Raw genomic sequence first — 17622 nt, forward strand, 5'->3', positions numbered from 1 at the left:
GGACAGACCTGGCCCTGCTATGCCCAGGACAGACCTGGCCCCACTGTGCACAGGACAGACCCGGCCCCACTGTGCGCAGGACAGACCTGGCCTCACTGTGTGCAGGACAGACCTGGCCCCATTGTGCGCAGGACAGAGATGACCCCACTGTGCGTCAGGACAGACCTAGCCCCACTGTGCGCAGGACAGACCCGACCCCACCGTGTGTTGGCTCTTGTCGGCTCTTGGCCTGCTGCCCAGTTCTGTGTGTTCTCCGTGTGCAGCCTGTGTATGTTTTACGCAGTTTGCATGTAATCATCTCATTCTCTGGGTGGCCACAAATGACCTTTGTCTTTCTGATTTTTGTGTCCACTGAGGCCTCTGCTTGGAGCCACCGCCGCCGGGATGCGGAGGCTGCCGTCGGATGAGCCTCTTCTGCGTGCTGTGCTCGTGTTCATTCCGAAATGTTTTGTAGATTCCTCGGCAATTTCTATAGAGAACATCGTGTTATCTGTAAATAGGGAAAGCCTTATTTATTTATTTTCTTTTCAGTCTGGATGTCCTTTATCTCCTTTCCTACACACTGGCTCGACTTTCCAGCACCGTGTGGCATGAGACAGGCGGAAGCTCCCGTCCCCGCCCGAGCCTGGAGCCCGGAAGGGTCCCAACTCCGTTATTCGGTGACGTTAGGGGCCATGGTTTTGTGATTATTTAGTCAGGCCAGAGAAATCCCCCAGCTTCTGGGCATTTGAGAGTTGACAGCAATCACAAGTGGGTGTTGAACCTTGTCCATTTTTTAAAAGTCGATGCTGCTACAGGAATTTCTCTTTTTCCTTTTGGACACGTGGGACGCGCTGACTTCCACAGGGGGCCGGCCTTGCCCCCGATGGCCCGCCCGGCACAGTGGAGGCGTTTCGGGGCTGTGAAGAGCGTCTCTGCTCTGGGTTCGGCTGAGAGGGCGGGTGCAGCCAGACCTTGCACGTGGCTGGCGTGTCTGACTCGCAGTTGGCGGGCACCGTGGGGTGGGGCCGGGGGTGTCTTTGCCCTGGGAGAGTCTCGTGGGTTCTGCCTGGGGCAGAGCTGGGCTTGAGTCGCAGGCTGTGCCCGGGTGCTGGCGCCCGCACCCCCTCCTGCGAGCTGCTGCTGGGATCAGTGTTTGCAGCATGGCCGGGTGGGTTTGAGCCCGGGACAGGAACCGGTACGGCGTCTCTGGTGCGGGGGCCCTGCTCACTCCTGGCCTCTGGGTGCCCCCTCGCCACCCACCCCTGCTTCTCTGAGGCTCTGCCTTCCCCAGGCCTTGCGGGTCCCGAGACAGTAGGACCCACGGGTGTGCCTGGCTCCCCGCAGGGCGCCACTCCTCCGCAGCTGCTGCTCGGGCCTGACTGAGCATCCCCTGCGCAGAGGGACTGAGCTGGCCGTGCAGCTGAGGGTGGACAGTCGTCGCCCCAGAGCCCAGAGGGGTCAGAGCTGCCCCTGAGGTGACCTGCGTCAGGACAGGCTGCTGTTCCCGGGTTGGGTCGGGTGTGGGCTGTGCCCCGTGCTGGGTGCAGGCCCGGTGCCATGTCGAGAGTGGTGGCTCCTTCCGGGGAGGCACAGCCGTGTCAGTGTGACTGAGCCCTGCTGGCCGTGGGCGCCGTGTCGATCGCCGGGACCCTCTCCTGCCCCTCGGATCCCGGCTCCCTGGTGGGAAGGAGTCTGGCCTCTCGGCCTGCTGCCGCCTGCCTGGCTCCGTCCCCGGTGCTGCCGGGCCATCCCACGGGTGCAGGGGGCTCGAGGCGCTTCTCCCTGTCTCGGTGGGAGAGTCTGTCTGCTGCTGGTGCTTTTAGCTGGCACAGAAAGTGCTTCTCTGGGAAACTCGTAATGGCAGGGGAAGACTGTTTGATAATCATTTAAAAATCCCCACGTTTTGTTTATTTTTCTCAATTGAAGATTTATTATAAAAGCATTTCAGGGAAATGTATGTTTCCTGGGTAGTTTGACTTTACGTGGAAATAAACAAGCGTCATGTGCGGGGGGGGGGGAGGAGAGGAGCTCACGGCACACGGCACACGGCAATCGTCACATGACACTCGGTACCCGGCACCCAGCACACGGCACGCGGCACATGGTACATGGCACTCGGCACTCAGCACACGGCACACGGCACTTGGCACTCGGCACCCGGCACTCGGCACATGGCTTCCATCCCTGGCACCCCCTGGGCCCTGAGCAGTGCTGGGTGCGAACCCCAAAACAAACCAACCAGCAACCTGAGAGTTAAGCGCGAACAACGATCCCGTTATGATTTCGGCTGAACGATCGAGGCCGTGAACTTTCCTCAGACTCAGCGTGGGGGTCACTTGCAGGCGCACGTATCCCCGTGGTCAGCAGCTTCGCAGGAGGCCGAGACGTGTCCGGGTTCACGGTCCCGGGGCACGTGGTCCCCACCCGGCTCCGTCTCCGAGCTCGGCAGGCGCCCAGAGAACCTGTCGCCCGGGGACGTGCCGCTCGGGCCCCATTTGTTTTCATTAGTGAGAGAAGGTGGTGATTAGCGCGACTGCGTGTCTCTCGTGGAGCTGGGTGTTCCGGTGGCTGAAGGATCAATGGCGCAGGTGACAGCTGGGCCCCAGGGTCCCGGGCCCTGCGGTGACGGACAGCACACGCCTGTCCTCAGAGGCCTGATGGCACTGATGGCTCCGTGGGCGGGCTGCCCTTCGAGGCCCTTTGTCATGGTCCTGCCCCGGCGCCCTTGGCTGGTGGTGGGCTCAGCTCCCCGGGGCTAACACAGGACGGGCACCAGGCCCTGCAGCCACTGAGTGAGGCTTGGCTCCGGGTTTCGGGAGCAGCCTGAGAAGTCTGGGGGGCTCCGAGGGAAGGACGGACAGGCGGGCGCAGTGCCAGGCGCTGGACGGCGCTGACGGCCTCTATTGTGGGACGGCCCGTGCCCCTGACCCGACGTGAGTCAGGTCTCAGGGTCCCCGCGGACACAGCACCCGGCAGGGCGCTGCCTCCCTTCCCCACCTGGTTTTCCCCCTCCATCCCTCCGTTACCACCCCTCCCCTCCGAGCAGCTCTGAACTCCCTCCCCAGTGCTCGCATGGACCCGCTTCAGTGCCCCCCTTCCTGCTCTGGGCGGGCTCACAGCTGCAGGGGCTGGAGGTGGGTCTCTGTCTTCCGAGGGGAGGGGGGGTATGGGGCCCCCCAGAGCAGGGGCAGATGCCGGGGGCCGGACGGCAGCATTGAGCTCATTCTGGAAAGCTCCATGCCGTCTCTCACAGCAGCCCAAGCACTCAGCCCCCTCCCCCACCCCCAGCGGCCCCTGGGGCAAAGACGAGCCCGTCCCCGGGCAGATGGGTCCTCAGGCCCCGATGGCATAGGACTTGGGGGGGGGGGTTGGGCAGCGGCAGCCCAGGCACAGGGCAGGGGCTCTGGGCTCACCCGCCACAGCCCTGCCTGGCCATGCAGGACTGTACACCTGCCGAAGCCCACGGCAGCCACACTCAGACACTCACACTCACACACTGAAACTCACACACACACACACACACTCACACATTCACAATCACACGCTCACACACTCACATACCCACTCACACACACTCACACTCACACACTCAGTCACACTCACACTCACACACACAGGCACAACTCACACTCACACACTCACACTCACTTGCTCACACACTGCTCCTGGTGACCGAGACTGGCCCCAGGGTTCCCAACACCCCCAGAGAGCCACACCTGCACCCTGGAGCTGTGCCCTCTCCCCTCCACTCTCCTTTCCCCTCATCTCCCCTCCTCGCCTCCCCCCCTCCTCTGTTCCCTCCTCCCCCCTCCCCTCCCCTCCTTCTTCTCTCCTTCTCTCTCTCCTTCTCTCCCCTCCTCTCCTCTCTCCTCTGGTCTTGGGGCTTCTGGTTAGGCCGTCTTTGTGGCTCTTCCCCGCTTGGCCGAGTTCAGTTTTTCGGGGTCTGACAGGGGCCTGGCCTTCACTGGCGGGTGGTCCGCAGGAGGCAGCCCCTAGGGGGTGGTCCCGCTCAGGTTCTGTTCTGCCCCTCTGAGCTGGCACTGGCACAGGGTCGTTGCCAGGGTGGGTGCCGAGAAGCAGTGGGTGGTCTGTGATGCCCCTCCCGCCGGTGCCCCTTCTAGGAGGGTAGTCCAGCCTCTCGTCACCGGGAAGGGCCTCCTCCGGCCTCGGTTCCCGCATGCATTTGCAACGCCAGGGCAGTGGCTTCCTACTGCCCAGAAACCCAGGGCCCTTCACTGTGGCTGCAGGGGCCGCTCTCCCGGGGCCTACCCCCAGGCTGCGGGCTCGGTGGGCAGAGAGGGCGGCGGACCCCTGTGCCCCTCAGAGCCGAGCCCGCCAGCTGCCTCTCGGCGCCACACACGGGCGCCCGCCCTTCCATAGTCTTGGTTGTATTTTTAAAACCAAATGATTTGACCAAGGTTTAATATTCCGTGCTGAATTATTCACGCGGCTTACAGCGTCTGGGAACGATTTTCCTCTCCGCACGCTGCGGGCATTTCTCAGGGACGCCCCCGGCCCTCAGGCTCAGCAGGGTGGAGTCAGCCCCACAGTGAAGCACTGGGGGGTCCCGCTGGCCACCCCCGCGCCCCGACACCGGCCCCTTCTCCTGCTCTATCCCTGCTCTCGCAGGGCCTTGGAGGTATAATTGTTTTGACACCAGGATGGCACCGTCGTCTCTGGGAAATTGCTGTTGACATTTTTCTATAAAGACACTGAACTTCGATGCTCTTTATACAAAACCCAATTGAACTCCCCGGAAACTCATTCATTTCCTCTTGGCTTCTAGGCTGGGGACACAGAGGTGAGCTTGTCAATTTCTCCCTGGCAGTGGGGGTCCGGGACCGCTGGGCTGGGGTGTCCTCTGCTGCCGGGAGGCGGGGGTCCCACGGCTCTGGGTCCACACGTGCGGAAGGCCCTTGACCACGCACGGGGGGGGGGGCAGGGGGCGGGGGGGCCTCGGCACAGACCTCAGCTTCCCGCAGGCAGACTTCGGGCCGGGGTGTCAGGAGGAACCCACAGGGCCGCAGGGCCACGGGAAACAAGGCTCACTGACCTGCACGTGGGGGAGGGACGAAGTGTGTGGATGCCTCGATGGGGCTTGGAGCTGGGGGAGACGCGGCTTGGAGGGTCCCGGGCAGGCGAGGCCCCGGCTTGTGACTCTGGACAGTCTGAGGGGGGAGGGTCAGCGGAGGTGCTGCAGGAGGTTAGGTCGTGTCCCCATCCCGAGTCCCTGGGAGTCGGCCCGGACCCACACCCCTCCCTCCTCCCACCCCCTCCCCCTCCAACCCCTCTTCCCTCCCTCGTCCTGTCCCCTCCCCCCTCTGGCAACATCCAGGCCCCTCAGTGGCACCCGGGGACGATTGAGCGAAGGGCCCTGGAGGAGTGACAAGCCGCAGCCCCCAAAGCCTCTTTGCAGCTGCGCGGAATCCCCAGCGGAAGTCGCTTCTGACACTGTTTGCGATCAATCGAGTCTTGTCTCTGCAGAGGCTCCGGAGAGGCGGCTCGTCCTTCCCTACGGCCCCGTGCCAGGCTCCTCAGAGGCGGCCCCTGCCCGCGCCTCCACGGCTGGCCCCGGCCCGGCCCGTGACCCTGGCACGCCAGAGCGACAGTGTGTGTGTGTGTGTGTGTGAGTGTGTGACTGAGTGACCGAGCGAGTGAGTGTGTGCATGAGCAGTGGAGAGGGAGGAGGAGCCAGGCCGGGGTGAGTGAATCAGTGACTGAGTCAGCGAGGGAGGGAGGGACTCGGGGTGAGAGCGGGGAGTGGTGAGGGAGCGTGTGAAAGAGCGAGGGCGAGTGAATGAATGATTGAGGAGTGAGAGAGTGAATGAATGAGCAATGCGTGAGAGTGAATGAATGAATGAGCGATGAGAGAGTGAATGAATGAATGAGCAATGAGTGAGAGAGTGAATGAATGAATGACCGATGAGTGAGAGTGAATGAATGAATGAGTGAGGTGTGAGAGAGTGAATGTATAAATGAGCGATGAGTGAATGAATGATGAGTGAATGAATGAATGAATGAGCGATGAGTGAGAGGGTGAATGAATGAATGAATGAATGAGTGAGGAGTGAGAAAGTGAATGAATGAATAAGCGATGAGAGAGTGAATGAATGAATGAGTGATAAGTCAGAGAGTGAATGAATGAATGAGTGATGAGTGAGTCAGTGGGGGCGTGGCAGTGGGGGGCGGGCCTCGTGGGCGTCGCTGGGCGCTGAGGTGCTGGCGCCTGGTCTCTGCCAGCGAAACGCCAACCTCCGTTCTCCGCCCTCTCCACCCCCCCAGCGAGCGCTAACGGCAGCACTTAGTGCGACTTCATCCCCCAGAAGAGTGAGCCGGCAGGGAAAGCGCCCAGCCCGCCCCTCTCGGGATGGTCAGAGTTAAACTTTAATTTTTTGCTGTTATTTGCAGTTTAGTTTTGCTGCATCTTTGGCCGGAGGCTTCGACCAGCCCCACTGGCAGCTGGGCCGTGATGTCCAGCGAGCGCGTCCTTGGCAGGAGGGGCGGGAGGCCCGGGGCCCGGCAGGGGGGTTCCTGCTGGTTCTGGTCACAGAGCCCTGGGCCGGGCCCAGCCTGCCTGGAGCAGCAGCCCGGCCTGTGGTGGCCGTGGCGGGGGCGCGGGGGGGGGGGTGGGGGGGGAACGCTGGTCACTGAGACGAGCCTCTCGCCAAGACCCTCTGTGGTCAGGCCAGCGCCCTGCAGCCTGGCCAGGCCTGGTAATGCGCCCAGGGCCTCCCCCCAGGGCTTCCCCAGGGCTCCACGCCCTCCCGGGACCCACCCCAGGGCCCCGAGATAGGCTGGGTCACTGGACTGCCGGGTCGTTTGGACCAAGGGTGTGTGGCTGCCCTGTGGGGTCGGGCGCGGGCCCCTCCGCTAGGCACAGCCCTTGGACTCTGTCAGGACAGTCCGGGCGCCCGGAGGACCCGGCCACCCCACGAGGGCCATTGCAGAACCAAAGAAATGAAAAACGCCCCCACGAGCCCGGAGGAAGATGCTGAAGGTGGGAGCCCCGGCTGGTACCCCCAGGAGCTAATTAGAGCCGGTGTTGGCGGCCTCGGCTGCCTAAGCTGCTGTCAGATAAGAGCTTCCCTCCCATTCAAACGGCCCCCAGCCCGCTGGCTCTGACCGCTCCCTTCCACCTCTGCTCGGCAATTCAGCCCCTGCTGGGTGCAGGCTGCTAAATTAATTAAGGAGGTAATGGTGATGCGGAACGGGGTGCTCCCTCCCCAGCACCAGCCCTGACTGGAAAATGAGCCGCGTCTTCCAGCAGTCGGGTGGGCCGGCTGCAGAGGCCCATGGACAGGCGGGCGTGAGGGGGTGGGGGGGCTGCTCTCTGCGGCCAGTTGGTGGGGTGCAGAGCCAGGACCGCTGACCGGGGCGGCTGCTGTGTGCCCTCCAGGACCCTGCCAGGCCCCTCCATCCCGGCCAGCCCCAGGCCCTGTCTGGGCCAGCCCTGGGCCCACCAACTCCAGCCCCACCCACTGTCACTGCTCTGGTCACCTGGGTGCTGGTGCTGGGTCCCTGGGTGCTGGTGTCCAGGCCCCTCTGCCCCCATGTCGGTGACTCCCGCTGGGGTTCTGTTGTTTATTTTGTTTTTGTTGGGGGGTCATCTGGCAGTGCTCAGAGCTTGCCCTGGCCTTGTGCTCTGAGTCACTCCGGTGGGCCCCAGCTGGGGTGACCGGGAGGCTTGGGCCATCGTGTGCACGGCAAACCCTCGGCCTCTCACCCGAGGTTCCGGCCGGGTGCTCACCGCGTACTGGCTGTCCCCGGGCATACTGCACAACTGGACGGTGGCCCTGAGGTGCTGAGGGAGTGTCCCCCTCTGTGGGTGGGGGTGACGAGAGAGTGCGGGGGGTCTGGGGGATGCGGAGGGGCAGGAACCAAAACACGCGGTCAGCTCAGGGGCCAGCCAGAGGGGTGGTCGGGAGAGAGGGCGCTGCCGCCTGTTAGACGGGGGACGGCCGGGCAGAGTGGGAGCAGGACAGCCGGACCCTGGGAGGGAGGGACAGGCGGACACTGGGCGGGGGGACAGGTGGACACTGAGTGGGGGACAGCCGGGCATGGCGGGAGGGGACGCTGCAGTGGGTGTGGCCTTGTGGGACTTTCTCATCAGAACCCACCAGCCCCTCCCCCTGGGTAGGGAGCCTCAGCTGGGGTCCGCAGGGCGGGGGGGGGGGGGCGCGTCTGCCTGCCTGGACTGTCCTCCAAGGGCGTCAAAGCACCGAGGTGGACGGTGAGGCCTGAGGACAGGGACGCCCAGGACCGTCCCGTCAGGGTGACTTCAGTCCTTTGTTCTCTTCACAAGCGGCTCCTCCTTCCCGTTTCCTGTCTTGGGGTGGGCGGGGGATGGATGGAGATGCCCCCTCCAGCCCTCCAGGGGTGTGCATGTATGGGGGCAGCCAGGGGAGGGGGCACCGTGACGGGGTCTCTGCTCCAGACAAGCCCCGCAGCCAGCACTGGCCGCCAGTGGCTTATTCCCAGGTCCCACCCACGCGTGGCCAAGGCCTCCTCACTCCTGCGCTCAGGGGTGGGGGCGCCGTGTCCCCCGGAGCCCTCGCTGGCCTGCAGGCAGGGTGGGGCCACCCATTGGGGTCCAGTTCGGAAGACGGTGCCGGTGCCCAAGTGCCCGCCGGCCCCGCGCCCTGCACTCCTGCAGGTGCCAGAGGGTTGCCCCCCGCGTGGCTCGCAGGGCTGTGGGGCCGCCCTGGCCTGAGCCAGGCCACACGCGTGTCCCACAGAGTGTCATGGGCCCGGTGGAGTGGCTGCCGCCTTGAGGCGGGGCTGCACGGCCCTTGGTTAATGGGGGGGCGATTCTCGCTCCCCAATCGCAGCCTCCGCCCAGAGTGAGCACATTAACAGCAATTAGTGCAGATTACGGGCTGGAATGGGGAAGGAAATATATTAATTCGTCTAATTGCTATGTTAATTGGGCCTCCGTGCCAAAATATTTCATACCTAAATGCTAATGTTGATGAAGCCGTAATTATTATTTCTGTGCGTCCCGGTGATTCTACCAGGAGAAGATGCCAGGCGGTGCCCAGCCGTGGATGGGCCTGCATGTCCCCATCCTCCCTGTGCCGCAGCCTGTCCCCAGAGCCTGGGCTGGGTGGGGGTGGAGCCCAGCGGGGTTTCTGGGGGCTGCTGGATTCCCCGACCAGAGAAGACGGGGCTCATCTCTCTGCCCACCGGGCCAGAACCACGGCACCAGAGGCCACAGCGGGCTGGTTTGCCATGTGGCTGGGGACAGGAGGGGCCTGGGGAGAGCGAGGCAGATCCCCGCCCGCCCACAAAGCCTTGGCATGCCCGGTGCCATGGTGATGGCATCTGCCGGCCTGGGGCCTTCCCTGCGCGGTCACGGGCTTCTCTGGGGCTGGGAGGGGACACGGCGTCCAGCACCTGCAGGGACAGCTGTGCCGGGCAGAGAGTGTGGGGGATGAGTGAGCTGCCTTGTCAGCCCCGACTGTCCCGGGGGTGATGGGCAGCGTCCACTGCCCCTCCCAGAGCTCTGCTGCCCGCTGGGCACCCGTGAGGGCCACTGAGTCAGTGCATGGAGCTAAGGGGGGTAGCAAGGAGAGGGTGCGGGTGGGGGCTTCCTCCTACGGGGCGGGGGCGGGGGGCTGCCCAGCAGAGGCCCAGCCATGGGGCTGCGTGGCCTTGCCCCTGCCCTGAGTGTCACACGCTGCCAAACCACTGATTGTCACAGTGCCAGGAGGTTGGCCCCCGCTGGTGGGGAGGCGTGAGGGTTGGACCTCGGGGCGTTACCACTGGAGGGGGCGGGGCTGGCCTCGTAAGCAGAGGCTTAGCGACTGCGTCTGTGGAACCCCGGGCTCCTGCTCATTTCGTCTCTTTAAAGCCGAGAAACCCGCAAACCAACCAGCTGAGAGGCCCGTTGCGGAGACGACGTGAAATCAGGAGAACCTCGGACAGCTCAGGAACCAGCAGAGGAAGAGTGGAAACCGCACGAGACTCCACGGGCTCGAGGGGACATGGGTGGCGCCTGGTGGACGGTCCAGTGGCGCCAGTACATCCCTCAGGCCCCTGGGCGGGGAGGCCCCCAGCGGACAGAAGCAGGATCCAGCGACTGAGTCTCACAGGAGGGAACAAAGATGCAGACGCCCCCGGAACCGCTGGCCTGAGACGGGGTTCAGTGCCGGACAAGCCCGGGCCGTTGGCCGAGGGAAGGGCTGACCGGAGACGGCGCAGAGGAGACTGGGTCGGGGAAACGAGCCCATCATCCTCAGGGGTGACAATGGATGCAGCCAAGAGAACCAGAGCAGAACCCTGGGCCCTGGGCTGGCCGACACCAAGAACGGTCACCCCCAAGCGGCAGGAAAATGCCACCAGGAAAGGCCACGTCCTGGCCACTGAGTGGACTTTCCCACCTTAACCTGCATGTCCTCTGAGCTCAAGAGAGGGAATCACGGCCTCCGGCTCCCAGCTGGACACGGCTGGATAAACTCACTGAGGAAGCCGCCTCGGCCCAGGAACCACGTTTCTCTGGGAGAAGCAAAAGCCCAGACAGAAAACCAGCAGATCAACAAAGGCGGTTCTTGGGGGAAAATGTCGGCATTAAACATTCACATTCGGAATCAAAAAAGGTTTCAGATGCAGAATTTCTCTTTCTTAAACGAGCCCGCCACCAGTCGGAATCGAGCTGCAGAAAGAAGCCAGTGGACGTCAGAGCAGACGAATGCGGGACGACCAAGGAAACTGCGTCTCGGAACAGCCCTCGCTCTCTCCCAGGAGGGGAGGGAGGTAGAGGGGACGGCCCGTGTCCACCCTCCGCACCACCCCCGGGCTGAGCACAGAGCCAGGAGCCAGCCCCAGCTCTGAAGGGCGTGGCCCACCCCAGCCCCGCGGCCCCCAGAGGAAAGCCCAGGGAGCAGCAGCCGGGTCCCCCAGCGCGTCTTTGATATCTGGGTGCTCTAGACCCCTGGCACCCGCCCGCCTGTTCCCACCCCAAGCTGAGACCCCGTCAGCTGCCCCAGGCTCCGACCCACAGCCGCACCCTCGGCCCGGCCGGCCGCCCTGGCTCAGCACAGTGGGGCGGGGTTCGAGACTCTGGCCTGGGGAGGCGTGAGGACGTGTCGGCCTGGGGCTCCCATGGCTCCATGAGGGCTGGACACAGGGGTCAGCAAGGGACACCGAGGCGAGTTCTCTGAGCACCCAGGCTGAGGACAGCAGGAGTGGACAGGGCAGGGGTCAGGGACCCTCCGGGCGGCCGCAAGCTGACAGGAAGGTTGAGGGTCACCTGAGGGTGGCTGCACTCGGGTGACCTCTGCCAGGGGACGCAGAGCTGCAGAGCCTGCCCCGCCCCCGGCACCCCTGCCACCCCCATCGTCCCCGCCTCCCCTCCTCGCTCCCCTCCCCTCCCTCCCTCCTGCAGTTCAGCCCCTGGGCCCGCCCGCCAGTCTGAAGGTCTCGGGAAGGAGCGGGCCCTGTGTCCAGCTTTGGAGGAGCTCCAGTTGGGCTGTTTTCAGAATTTCAAGTCAGGCGCTTCAGTTGGTTCTGATTCATTAAACCACGCGTTCGAGTGCATTTATTTAACCAATAACACTTTCGCACGGAGGTTTATGAAGGAACAAACGGCGTGTGCCGTTGGCTTAATGACGAGGAAGACGAGCCCTTGGCACTTGATTAGGGACCAGCTGTCGGGGAAGGGCCCACGTGGAGCCGCCGGGTGCTCCCCCCGACCCGCCCCTGCAACGCGCCAGCCTCGGGGATCAGGCCCGGGGAGCAAGGCGACCCGGCCCACACGCCCCGGAAGTGATCAGGATCGAATGTGGCTACAAGGGGCGGCAGGCCCAGCACTGGGCCCTGGGGGCGAGGCACGTGGTGGTCACCAGCCTAGGCGGACATCCTGATGCCCAGTGTCACCCGTCACCCAGTCAGTGTCACCCAGTTGGTGTAACCAGTCACCCAGCCGGTGTCTCCCGTCCCTGCCAGGCCAGAGCTCCTGGTGCTGGTGGTCACTGGCTGAAGTGGGCTTGTGTTCATGACTGTCTCCGGGCCATGGGGTCAGTCCATGTGGCTGGTGGCTGTAGGCCTATGTCCCTGGAGCCCCTCGGGGCTGAGTGTGCAGCTGGAGCACCCCCTGGGGCCCTGCAGGCACCCTTTCTCCTTCCAGAACCTTCTCTCCACTGGAGCCACGTCTCTAATACTCTTATTGAACCAGGGCTGGCCCCGTGGGGTCAGGGCTCTGGTGTGAAGGAGGGTCTCAAGGGCCTGACCTCGTCCCCACTGTCCGGTGGCCCCTGGCCCCGCCTTGTCCCACCCCACACGCTGCTGATTGACAGCTGTGGCTTGGCCCGGCCTCTCCCTCAGCCCCGCCCTGGCTTCAGACCCTCCACCCGTTCCCATGGAGGCCCCTCGTCCTGGCAGGGCCATCTGCCCGGCAGTGCCGGTTTCTGCACACTCTATCTTTGATGAATGGTCCGGCGTGTCCTGTGTCCTTAAGTTTGACAGCCACACGGGATTATTTAGCTGCGACGCTCAGAAACTCGGAGATCCCGCCCCTGGCCCACCACGGAGGTGAGGGCCGGTGGGCACGTGGGGGGGCACCGGCGCAGCCTCGAGGGGATCTGGGGGCAGGACGGACCCTTCCTGACCGGGTGGGCGTCGGGGCAGAGGGAGGCGGGGGCAGAGAGGCTCGGCCTGGGCAGGGGTCGGGGTCATGCCCCCAGTGCCCTCGACTCGTCACGCTCTCCCGTAACCTGAGATGGGGGTCAGCCCTCCCAGCCGGGTCCAGTGGCCGAAGGAAACCCGCCCCATGAGCCTGGGGGCAGGAAGAGCTGCCCTGGTCCTGCTGGCAGCGAGTCTCCATGGGGGTCCTGGCCCTGGCTCTCCAGACCCCCGGGGTAACCGGACTTGACTCCTGGCTCGGGGGGGAGCCTTGGCCACGCTCATCCCTTTGGCTGCTGCGGCCTCTACAGTCAGCAACCTGCCCCACTGTCTCTGGGGACGTGGGGCCGTGGCACCTGGTGAGTCCTGGGTCCAACGCGTGTATCTGGGGCCCCGGCAACCCCCCCCACCCCCACATAGGTCAGAGCCTCTCCCTTCCTGCCTGCAAGGGACATTGTCTGTTTGTCCTGACTCTGCCGTCCGTGTGACCTGGCCTGGCCGGAGACCCTTGGGAGGGCGTCCACGTGTGCACTTGTGTTCTCTCGTCCGGCGGCTCTGGGACGGGCTGGAGGCTTCAGGCGGGGAGCGAGTGGCCGTGGGCAGCGGCTGTGCTGGGTTCCCAGCTGTGGCCAATTCGCCATATTGTCAGTGATTCTGCACCGGACCCAGGCCGCTGGAGAAGGGGGCACGTCTCTGCACTGCAGCTCTGAGGCCGAGAGCACACGTGTGAGCATAAGGGCGTGTCTGAGCGTGCGCGCGGGTACGCGTGTGTGTGCATGTGTACACGTAGGTGCATGCGTGAGTGTGCATGTGCACATGTAGGTGGATGTACGTGCATACTTGTGCGTGTGTGTGCAGAAGTGTACATGGGCACACCTGCCAGTGTGCGTGTGGCCGCGTGTGTGTCTGTGAGTGTGAGCATGTGTGTGTGCCCACCAGTGTGCGCGCATGTGTGTAGGTCTGTCTATGACTCTGCATGCATGCGCATGCCCGTGAGCGTGCGTGATTGTGGGTGTGTAAACACTACTGTGTGCACGTGGGAGAGGGTACCCACGCGGTGTGCATGTGCGACCGTGCACGCGTGGGGCGTGTCCGTGCTCCAGGTGCAGGTGTGACGCCTCTGTGTGGGTGGTGCACGCAGGTACGTGACGATGTGTGTCCACATGCGTGTCGACTCATGTATATTTACGGCACGGAGCGTTCGGGCTGAGAGCAGCCCCTGAGAAATCGCTCAGCGCTGTGCAACACGTCTATGAGCGGGGAACTTGAAGGGCTCCACTTAACTCCCTTTCATGAAGTTTCCCTGACGCGTCTAAAGCGAAAGTGGGAGGGTGTCGCCCTCTCATCCTGCTTCAAAGGGGCAGCCACGGGGAGAAGAAAGGAAGAGCGGCCGCTCGGAGCTCGGTGGTGGCACTTCCCGTGCCCGAGTCCCCGGAGGCTGCGAGCCCTTTGCTGAGAGACCTCTCTGCGCCACGGGGCCTGGGCAGGTGCGGCCGTGCGTGGTTCTGTGCGTGGTTCTGTGCGTGGTTCTGTGTGTGGTTACGTGCACGGTTCTGTGCGCGGTTCTGTGTGTAGTTGTGTGCGCGAGCCTGGCCTCACATTTGCGGATGTCGGCGTCAGATGGGAGAGCAGGTCCCCAAGCCCACTGGAGTCCGGCCTGCGGTCAGCCCCTGCCCCGGCCCTCGGTCTCCAATCCCGGCCCCCACAGGCCCTTCCCTGGGGAGGGGTTGCTCACGCCCCCCCACCCCGGGGACCCGCAGCGGGGAGTCTGTGGGAGGGTGACCTGCCAGGCGTGTCTCTCGAGAAAACAAATACGTTTTCTAAACATGTTAATAAGCCGGCCAAAGAGCGCCATCCATCATTCTGATTGAAACCTTTTAAACTGCATAATTGGGCTCTGTTCTCCCCAGTTACCGTAATGAAGTAGTTTTTGGGGAAACAGTGATTAAGTGCGGGCGTGATGGAGTCTGATGCATTTGTCTCTGGGTGTCCGCTTTGCGGGGGCTCGCATTCGTCTTGCTCTGGGGGTGGGGGGGGGTGGGCCGTGGTGCGAGTGGCCCTCGGGAATGACGGTCGTCACCCGAGCCGTCACCCCCGGGAGCGATGAGGACAGGGCTCGTGTCCCCCTCGCCAGCCGGTCTCCTCCCGCTGACTGACGCCGCGGCTCAGGACCGGCGGCTGATCGAACCGCAGCTCCCAATGAAATCTGCAGCCCCATAAATACATATTTTAAAAAAAGACCTAATATATGGCTTCTTTAAAGATTTATGAGGTTCTGCAACCAGATTTTGTATAAAGAAAGTACGGATCCTAAATTTTATGTCTTAATAAGATCAGAGGGACTGATTCATTGGCTTTCTGGTCCTTTCCAGAAAGTCTATAAACACTCGGGCCCGCCGTGAGCCTCTGGTCTGGGCCCCGCGTATGTTACTGGGTGAGATTTCTTTTCTGCAGCGACTTGGAAAATGTATAATTCAATATCCCGAGCTGGAAGTCCTTGGGATAATTCGCCCTCTCAGATGTGAACGATGCATAACCCCGTTTGAATTCCCAGCCTGAGAATATTGTTTCCAATTCCACAGGTCAGAGAATTGTGCGGGGGATTTGGCGGCACGTCGTAAAGGGAAGGATGTGGAAATGGTCGCTTCTGGCTCCGAGAAGAAGTCTATGAAATTATGCTGATCCAAATGAAATAAATAGGTTATGTGATAGAGAATCACCCGCTCCAGCAAGCGTGAAGAGGCCATAGCTCAGCGCCTGTCCCGGCTGCAGGCTGGGCGGGCCCAGGGGCCGGCGTCTCCGGGTCCTGCGAGGTCCAGCGGGCCCGGCCGGCCCGTCCTGCCCTCTGCTCCGCACGTGGCCTCGTGTGGGTGTGTGTGAGGCCCAGCGTGGGGACGTTGGGGCGCCTGGTACGGGTCTTCGTCACCCTCGCTGGTGCCATGGCCTGGAGCTCAGAGTCTGCGGCGGGAGTGACCGCGGCCTGGGCAGTGCTGCTGTTCTGGGCTGGGGACACTTCTGCCACACTTCCAGCAGCATGGGCACTGTGGGTCCACTCTGCCCACAGGGTGGTCAGTGCAGGGCTGGACTGGACAGAAACCTCAGTGCAGAGATTCAGGCCCTCTTGGACTCCTCCTCTGAGGCGGTCTGCAGCTGGTCTCGGGTGCTTCGAGTCCCAGGGTGCAGGGACCGAGCCCCACACCCGGGCGCAGGAACCTGCGGGCCCGCATGAAGACCCCTGAGGAGAAACCCTCGCTGGGCCCTGCAGCAGCCCGGTATGTCGCGGCCTCTTCCTGCAGCTGTGCCCAGGAGCACTGACGCGGGAGTCCGCCGTCAGTCACACCAGGGCTCAGCTGAGGAAGGAGACTTTGCCCTTAGCAGCCGAAGGGAAGGGGCTGGAGGGGCCTGAGGGAGTGAGGAGAGATGGACACGGCCGAGACCCGGCGGGCAGACCAGACACGGGCGAGGAGACGGGTGGGGGCTAGCGGAGGGGGGCTGCCAGCCAAACTCCTGGTTCTGCTTAAAAAGAAAAAGGGTTTAATGAAACACGCGAGTAATTCAGGCGCGCCGCCCTTCAGAGTGTGCAAAAGTGTGCAAGAGACAGGGCCCTCCTGGCCCTCCCGGCCCTCCCGGCCCGACCTTCCTCTGTGCTCCTGCCTGAGGGCACACACACACGTGTGAGTGTGTGTATGTGCGTGTGCGTGCACGTGTGTGTACGTGTGTGCACGTGTGTGTATGTGCGTGTGTGCATGTGTGTGTGCGCTTGTGTGTGTGTTTGTGTGTGCATGTTTCCATGCTGGATCTGCCCCCGGAGCCCGGTGCTTTGACAGGGCCCAGGCATGTGGACCCCATGGTGCCCGTGTGTGGTCACTGCTGCACCCAGACCCGGGCAGCTGAGTAGGTGGGTCCATTTTATTCATTTTGTCCCCTTTTCTGTTAGTGATTTTTGTCACATCTTGAGAAATATTTCTCAATCTGAGATCATGAAAATGACTTCTCTACGTGAGTGGGGAAAAATTCACTGTTTTACCCTTTGCATTTAGACCGCGATGGGTCTTCTGGGTGTGGCTCGCAGGGGGATCAAGGTCTGTGACGGTCCCCACAGGGGACGCTCAGGGCCACGTGCTCCTGACCTGAAGGGCTGGCTCGTGCCCTCGGAGGCCAGGAGCCCTTGGCACAGAGCCGGGGCCCCTGTGAGTTGTGTGTCCCCCCGTGTCAGTGCTCGTGAGAGTCTGAAGGTCCCCCCCCCCCAAGGGAGCCTGAGCGTCCCCTGAGGGATCAGGTGCCTCCCCCTGAGGGAGCCGGCCTGTCCCCAGGGAGCCCGTCCTTGTGTCACGCCTCCGTCCCGTCTCATCCATCGCCGTAGAAGCGCCGACCCCCGGCCCCTGAGCCCTGCTGCCGTGCTGTCTCCCTGCGGTCTTGCTCCCCCTAGACCTGCTGCAGCCCCTCGAGGCTGCCGTGCTCCTGTTCTGGCCCAGACCCGCGGCTCGGGGCTTCCTCGGGGCCCCCGTGAGTGTGTCTGACCCGTCTCTCCCAGCGCTGCTCCCCCCCCACCCCCGGACCCCGCACATTTCTGCTATTCTAAGTTATTGTGAATCTTCCGCATTTCGGCTTCTCGTCCGAAGAAGCAGAACGGGATTTCAGCTCCGTCATGTCTCCCATGTTTTTCCGAATTGCTCACCACGAGAACGTATTTGCGGAGTTTTGGGGGTTTCTGTGTGTCAGCGTGTCACCCGTGAATCACGGCCTCCTTGCTTTCTCTTATCTCTGCGGCCGCGATCTCCGTGACCCTCTGTCTGATCTGATTATCGACCTGATCTCCTTCTCTTTGATCATCTGGCCTCCACCCCGATTGACTGCTGGGGTTCGGTATCTTTAGCACGTTAGCGAGGGAGCTTTGGCAGCGCCATCTGGAAGCCACGTGCAAAGTGCTCGCTGTCTCCTGTCGGGCCTGCCGTTCGCCGCTGTGTCTGTTTCCCAACTGACACTCTTCACTGGGCGCACGAAGGCCGTGTCACTCACAGT

At 63.2% G+C, this 17622-nt stretch overlaps 1 protein-coding gene across 2 annotated transcripts in view; it reads left to right on the forward strand.

Annotated features, from left to right (window-relative positions):
* Nucleotides 1-17622, forward strand: part of GLRX3 (glutaredoxin 3) — a 186722-nt gene that overhangs the window by 55838 nt on the left and 113262 nt on the right. Inside the window, exon 12 of one of the 2 annotated variants that reach the window (XM_056106698.1) lies at nt 6491-6504. The exons of the other annotated variant lie outside the window; for it this stretch is intronic. The gene's annotated coding sequence lies outside the window, so the exon portion shown is untranslated. Of the gene's footprint in view, nt 1-6490; nt 6505-17622 lie in introns of those variants that run through there. 2 annotated transcript variants of the gene reach the window in all.

This window comes from Sorex fumeus, unplaced genomic scaffold, assembly GCF_029834395.1.
Source record: "Sorex fumeus unplaced genomic scaffold, SorFum_2.1 ptg000142l, whole genome shotgun sequence".
Lineage (NCBI taxonomy): Eukaryota > Metazoa > Chordata > Mammalia > Eulipotyphla > Soricidae > Sorex > Sorex fumeus.